This window comes from Ursus americanus, chromosome 6, assembly GCF_024610735.1.
Source record: "Ursus americanus isolate L20-20 chromosome 6, mUrsAme1.1.p, whole genome shotgun sequence".
In the NCBI taxonomy this organism is placed as follows: Eukaryota; Metazoa; Chordata; class Mammalia; order Carnivora; family Ursidae; genus Ursus; species Ursus americanus.
Genome location: NC_142132.1, coordinates 53,929,674 through 53,937,566, shown reverse-complemented (window position 1 = coordinate 53,937,566; position 7,893 = coordinate 53,929,674).

The window sequence follows — 7,893 nt, the reverse complement described above, 5'->3', positions numbered from 1 at the left end:
CGGTCCACGATGTCCGGACGTCCCTACAGCCTCTCCTGTCCTTGGTGCTGGACTACTGGCACCTGCTATCTGGGAAGACAGTGCAGCGGGCCTTCTGGGCCCCTCCGTGTGCCCTGCAAGGATAAAGGAAGCAGAAGGAAATGTAGAGACCGGCTCATGTCATTTGACACATGAATTTACAGAGGACCGGAGAGGGGATGGGAGCTGCCAATGTCACAGAACGGACTACCTGCTGATTTGGGACCATGAAGCCTTTTTTCAACAATTTGTGTTTTGAATTGGATTTTGTTTGTCTGTTTTACCATCTTTGAGGATGAGACGAAATGAACCACCCCAGGAAACGTGGTACTAGACGACAAAAATCTTTTTTTTAGAAGAATGCATCCTTTGGGACGTAAGGATGCAGTTTGAAAAGGGTGCGAGGATTTATGTACAAGGATGCTCATTGCAGCCCTGTTTACGAGGACCCCAAACTGGAGACAGCCTAAAGGTCCAACACAGAGATTGGTTAAATAAATGATGACACGTTCATGTGATGGAATACCATACAGCCATTAAAAATGATGGCCCAGTAAAACAATATTTAACGACATGGGGAAATGTTCACAAGATACTGTTAAGAAAAAAAAAAGCAGGTTGCAGAATTGCAGGCTCCATATGCCTCTGACTTTGCTAAAACAATGATTAAAGAAGACAGTCCGCCCCCCTCCCAGAGCTAACTTACGATGTTACTCCACTGCCTCCAGGACACCGGCCTCATTCATTCCTGTTTCAGTGTGGCTCCGTGGCAAGCAGGCCACTTAATGTCTGAAGGTTAGATTCTGAGTCTAGTCTGGCCGCCTAGTAACTGGGTGCCCGTGGAGCTGTGGGCCTCACTTTCCCTCATCTGCGAGATGGGAGTGCGAGTCCTCCATCTGCACGCTGTTGCAAGGAGTGCAGGGATAGTGTGTGCCCGTGTGAAGGGTCTTGGTGAGCCGTACGGAGCCGTACGGGCATGGAGAATAATGGCGATGTTATTCCCTAACTAGACTGAAGACTCCAGGAGGGCCACCGGGGATACTGCTCCCCTGTCACTCTGCAGTAAGCACAGGGCCTCCCACACCGGTGTGCACAGGAATGTGGGTGGGCTCACCCACCAAAATCCCAGGTCTGCCCCTGCACCCCTTCTGGATGTCTCTGCTTGCCCTGGGCTGGGCTCAGCATCTCCCTGGGAGAGAGGGAATGGAGCTGTGGGTCCCAGCAGGATCCAGGGACTGGTGCAGAGGGGACACCAGGAGAGGCTCCAAGGCCAGGGCCCGCCAGGAGACCAGGGCCCTCAGCACCCAAGACCGCATTAGCCCCCTCTCTGACTCCTGTGAGTCGGGGTGGGGGGTGGGGGGGTGGGCTCGCTTGGCAGCAGGACTACCTGCCCAGACCTGTGGGAGCCTGTCCTGCCCCCCCCCCATAGTGTGGGATGGGCCAGCCACACCTCCCTTCCGAGTTTGCTGCTAGGGAAGGGAGCCCCAGGGTGGGACCTGCAGTTGCCAGTTTAGGACCAGACCCCAGCCTTCCCCCACCGGCCCTCCCCCGCTGCCCCTCAGTGAGGGAGGGACTTTCAGCTAACTCATCAGAAACTTGGAGTTTCTCTGAGGCAGTCACAGGGCATGCCTGGTTCTTTCTCGCATTCCTTTTCTTTCTATGCACTGTTTAACTCCTCGTTAGTATAGGGGTTAGTATTCCCGCCTGTCCTTTTCTTTCCATGCACTGTTGGTTCTCACTCCGCGCCGGCCCCAGACTAGAAGCTGGATTTGGGTTTTGTGTTCGTTTTCTGTTTCTTAGGTAGGGTGATAGACAAACCCGATCTTCCCTGCACATGGGAAGAAACAATACGGAGGCCCAGGGTGGTGAAAAGATATTGTAGGCCCACCCTCGGCTGCTGTCCTGTGACCGGTGCGGACAACTCCAAAGACTTCCGTGGGCAAGCCAGAGCTGCCCAGGACAGAGCCTGGGAGGCAACAGCCCCTCCTCCTCCCAGTGCCTTTTTCCAGTGACTTGCCAAGGAGGGGACGGAAGGCTGAGCCCTGCCTTAGAAACACTCTGCTGTGCCAGGAACGACGCTTCCGAGCTTGCCAGTCAGGCCAGGCCAGACCTTCCTGTCTCTCCCTCCTCTTCCTCTCCTGTTCCACCCCCTCCTGCGGGATTTCCTGGAGAAGCACCACTTCCATAATCATGTTCCTTTGAATCCCTGCCTCAGGCTCTGCTTAGGGGGAAGCTGACATGAGACAGATGGGGACCTGGGACCCACCGTCTCTAAATATATCTAAATATAACCCATGTAAACACTACTCATGGAGGCTCTGAGCTTAAATAGAACAGCCTCCAAGCATATTGTTTTTGGAGAGAGAAAATGACTCTACCAGAAAACCTAGTAAAGACTGGATTAAAAGTAAAACCTAGAAATTCTCTGCTGACTAAGCCGGGCTAAAGCTAACACACCTTCATGCAGACGTCCACAGGCAGGAGGGTGGGGTCTGGAGCCGGGTATGCTGCACATGGACCGAACCAAGCGAATTCGGGCCTGACGGTCCAGGTGGCACCTGCTGGACTCCAGCCTGTGGGTCAGGGAGTGCAGGCCAAGCCTGTGTCTCTGGTGGTCCTGGCCCAGCCGGCACCCCAAGAGCATCTCCCAGATCTTGCTACTAGAACCCACAGGGAATCCCCCCAATCACAGGGAATGGCTGGTGGCTCAGGCAGCACTGAGTGGAAGCATTTTGGCCTGGTCACTTCCCATCTCCTTTTAAACCTCCACCTCCTCCAGGAAGCCCAACGGCATGCTCACACCCCTAAGTGTCTCCAGCCGTGACTGTGGGCAGGCTTTAGCTGGTTCAGTTACAAGCAGCTGGGAACAGGGGTCCCTGGAGGATGGGACACTTACTGGACCCGCCTGGATGTGCAGGATGGGCACACGGTGGAAAGCAGACACTGGAGAAACGCACACCTTCAGAGGGGAAAGACCTGGGCCATCAGACACCAGACATCCCCCAAGCTCCTCCTCCTCGGGTCACAGCGTAGGTGTCCCCCTGTATCACACTCAGCATGCATTGCTCTGAGGCTGGAACTCCGTTGGTCTTGATCTGCTCTGTCCTAGCGCCCAGCTCACAGCCTGGTACACAGAAGTTGCTCCATCCACGCTTGTGGGATGAAAGGGTCTCTCCAGAAGGGGCCCAGAGCACATGGAAGGGCAGCTGCTCCACCCAGGCGGACCCTGGGTCTTTCTCCGCGTGCAGCGAGCAGAGCCGTGCCAAGGGTGCCGATCACAGGGTGGCAAGGGACAGAGGCTGGCTGTGGCCACCTCAAGGAATGAGGTTTATTTGAGGAGATCTGTGGCCCTGAGGAAGGGTAGGATTCGACTGAATACGCTCAGTATCACGGGCTGTCGCTTCCTGTGTCCAGGCAGCGGGCGAAGCATTTCACGCACACTGTTCCCTAAGTACCGTGCGCGAGGGGGCGCGTGGTTAATGCTCACAGATGTCCCCTTTCCAGTAGCCCGTCTTTGGGCGACAACCCATCCTTCCAGAGTCAAGTCTTGGAGGAAGGGCAATTCTAGGCACTCACTGTCAAGACACTGAGGGGATCAATCTTTCGTCGTCCCTAGGTGGGGACAGTCTGGAGGCGAGCGGAGATCCAAGCAGACCAGTGAGACCCCCCTCCCCACTTTGGATCGCGGTGGGTGAAGCTGGGGGGAAGGGCGGGTGATGTCATCAGAGCAGTGGTGGGGAGCCTTTTCATGCGTTGGGGTTCCAGCAGGAGACAGACGGCAGGGAGGGTGACATACACCTGAGGCCATCCCTGTGGGAGCTGTCCCCCCCCCCCCGCAGCCTGCGGGGGGCAGAAGGAGGGAGAGCTGAGGGAAGCTGCAGGAGCCGCCACCCATGGGAGCTTTGACCTTGGGGGAGGGCTGGCTGGGAGCATACCGCCCCTCCCCCCACTGGCTCCCAGGGTGTGGGGAGCACTGTGCAGCACAAGGTCACTGCTGTTCGTTGCCTTTTGTCTCTTGTATCCCTCGGAAATCTGTTCCTGGCTGGCCCCAGGACTCCTGGGTCCCTCTTTGGCCTCCTAGGAAATCCTGCTCTGCTCGTGTTGTGTGGAGCTGGTTTTGCTGCTCGCACCGCAAACTGCAAAGGCATAAAGCTGCCGTTATTCCCTCCAGGCCAGTAAGGACAGCGAGGCTGCTGAGGTTTGGCCTGCCTGAGGTCCAAGCACGCGGCCGGCCTGAGGGAGGCTGTGAAGGCCGGTCTGGCTGGGCTTGAAGCACCGCGCAGCTGGCCTCACCTAGACCCAGAAGGCTGGCAGTGGGGGGCAGGTATTCTCTGTCACCCCCTCAGCATGACTTTTGAGACGGTGGCTCTCAGGGTGGCGGGTGAGACTCCTGCTGGAAATGCCCGGGAGTGGAGGCAGAAGTGTGCAGGAGCGGCCAGGAGGCCGTGGGTGGCCCAGCCGGCCTCGCATGGAAGGGCTGAGGCTCAGAGAATGGAATGGTCCTCCCACCTATGGCCTCTCTCACCTCCAGGGCTCCGACAGGGCCCCGAGTCCCGCCAGCTGTGCCCTCCTCACGGGGACACGGCGCAACTTCGCACGGTCTCCCAGTCTCCCCATCTGGCCCCAGCACCCCCATCAATCACTGGGTAAAAAGCCCTGGCTTTCTTGCTTAAGCAGGAGGCGCTTTGTGGGAAATTATCTAAGTTATAATCCAATTACACAGTAATTACATTGGGATGGCTCTGTAACTACAGCATTAATTAACTTTGATGGCTCCCATCAATTACGTGGGAGACTGATGGTAGGGAGAGGGCGGGTGTAGTCCAGTGGGTGGGGAGGTGGGGCTGAGTCCTAGCCGTGGAGTCAGGAGCCCTCTAAGGGATGATGGAAGAGGGAGAAGTGTCCCTTACCCACTCCACTGCCCCCCAAAGCATAGTGTCAGGGCTGGGTGCGGTCTTCAAGGTCAGCCCCCCAAATGTGCCCCCTATACTGTACTTGAACCCTTACGCTGGGATTCGAATAGCTCTCGTACACAAAAAGCACTACCTCTTAAGGCAATGCTGCATGGTGTGGGAACAGCATGGACTTTGGGGCTTTAGCCAAGGTCCTGCACTTTCCCGAACTTCAGCCTTGCTGGCTGAAAGAGGGCAGGGTCAATCTGCACAGATGCTGGTGTGGACATATCACCTTTCACCCAGTGCCAGCTGGTAGAAATACACTGTGTACCTCCAATGTGAGACATACGGCATTTTCTATTTTCTAGTGGCCCCATTAAATAAGTGAAAAGAAACAGGTGACATTAATTTTAATTATTTATTTTATTTAATCTGATATATCCAAAATATTATTTGAAAATGTAATCAATGTAAAGAAGCATTAATGAGATATTTTACATGCCTTTTAAAATAGAAAATCTTCAAAATCTGGTGTGTCATTTGCATCTACTAAGCATGTCTCAGTCAAGAGCTCGGCAGGCGCCTGGAGCTGGCGGCTGCTGTACTGGGCAGGGAACCAGTGTGCTCGGCAAACAGCGGACGCTCGGCACACCCCCTTCTCCATCCCCAAAGCCTACAAAGCCTGTCCTCCGTCTCTGTCTCTGAGACCCTCTTTCACACTGGGGGGCGTCACCCACGTCTCCCGGAGCCTGAAAGTTTTGTTGGTCGAGCACATTCAAACCACGATCAAGTCCTGTCTTGTAGCTTTCAAAGCACATCCTGAGTCCGGCCACTGCTCACCACCATCACCTCTGCCTCCACGATCCGGGCCACCACAGCCTCTCCCAGGATCCCGGGACCGCTCCTTCCAGCCTCCCTCCTCTACCCAGCAGAAATAAGAGCGTCGATCCAGTGGCGTCACCGATTCGTCTCTTCTAGAGGTTGCCACCAAAGCAGGGGCTGTGACAAGGGCTTGGGAGCAGGTGGTGGACTGGGGAGGTGGTCCCAGGCAGCATCCCTGAAGTCTCTGCAGAGAGAAGGGGAAGGAAGCCTATGCAACATTGTGTTGTGGTAGTTGTCACTGGGAGGCGCAGGGGCTCCGTTCTGTCGGATCTCCTGAGAAACCTGCAGACTGCTTCCCTGGATTGTCCCCCCAAGCCTGTCCACTGGCTCTTTATCCACTGGCTCTGTCCCCATTGGTTTAGGGCAGCTTTTTGGGAGTTAATTCTCCTGCTCTTTGGGGCTAAGCTCTTGTGCAGGCTCATGGGGGCTCCCCTAGTCTCAGGGAGCACCCCGGAGCAGAATGGGGTCGATGGGGGGGTGAGCCGCATGTGCTAGAGGGGGGTGCTGTCAGGGGGAGGCCCACCAGGCTACGGCTGGAACCAGAGGTTAGAGGGGGTTAGAGGAAGCAGTGGGGGGGAGGGGTGGGGGGGAGGAGGTGGGGGTAGTGAAACATGCCTGCCCCACCTTTTCTAAGTGTTTCACAGGCTTTGGTTGTGCTTAGAATATGATTTAGCCTCTTTATTTAGCCAAATAAAATTTGGGATGGCCGTTGAGGCTCTGCTTGACCCGGCTCCTAACTACCTTCTCGACTTCCCCCTCGCCACTCTCTCCACACCCCCAACCGGGAGCTTTGCTCATCTTCTGCTAGTTTCTAGAAAATCCCCAGCTCGTTCCTGCCTGGAGTTTCTGCCCTTGCAGCTCCTTCTGCCTGGAGTGCTTTTCTCCGGATGGTTACGTCTGGCTCCTCCTCCCAGAGAGGGCGCCCTTGACCCATCCGCTTGAAGCTGCCGTCCTACCACCGTCGTTCTCCTTCCGCTTTCTCGCAGCTCTTGATAATTCCCGAAGTTAGCTTATTCTGGTGTTTTGAAACTATTGCTAGACTCGAAACCCCATGAGGCATGATCCCGGTCCCTCTTTTCAGAGGTGTCCCGCAGCACCTAGTACGGAGTCTGACACTGAGATGGAGCCTAGGAAATGTTTCTCAACTGTTTGAGCGGCCTGAGTCCTGTCTCCTCCTGGCCACTCCACCATGGACATCTTCTGTGTGCCCCCCAGGCAGAGGGGAGCCGGGACCTGAGCCCTGGAGGAGGAGGATGGGTCTGTCCCCTCCTTGCTCTGTGCACCATGCCTCTGTTAATGCGGGCTGAGGGCCCGCTGGACTTTCAGGCTGCACATTCTGCTGAGGAGGGACTGAGGCTGACCACTGTCACCCCGTACTCGGCCTGGGGCTGGGGTGGTAGAGGTTGCAGGTAACAAGGAAGGCGCAGGGGATACAGAGACGGGGGTAGCCCACAGACTGGGGAGATAAGGGGAACAGAGGGCAGGTTCCTGATGACCAACCTGTGCTGGGAACAGGAAGTCCTCGGGCCCTTGGAAAGTGGGGGGGGGGGGGGGAGGGTTCGTGGAGCCAGCTTCCCCTTCGTCTTCTGTCTTCCTCAGTGGCTCATTTAGAGCTGAGCTAGGTACCTTTGACTTCCTCCCGAGAACTGCTCATCCAAGGGCATCAGTGGGCAGCACGGACTTCGCTGGGGATGTCATGAATGCGACAGCTGTCACTCCCTCAGACGCCCCAGCACGACTGCAAGGAACGAGAGAGGCAATACCAGTGTGGAGCAGCTGGGTCTCTCCCTCCCACTGCTGGGGAGTGAACTCACCCAACTAGGTAAAACACGGTTTTGCAGCATCTCCTAGAGCTGACCCCGGAATGCCACTCCCGGGTATATACCCAACAGAGATGTGTGCGCATGGTCAGTAGAAGAACGCTCAGGGCCGTACTACCCGTAATAGTACAAATGGCGACTCCGCCTGCCATGCCCTCCCATGCAGACCAGGTAAGTAAATGTCCTACAGTGAAGAGAAGGAAGAAGCTACGGCTGCACGCGACAGCATGGCTGAATCTGGTAGAGAAAATGTTGAGTGAGGGAAGCTAGAAGCAACA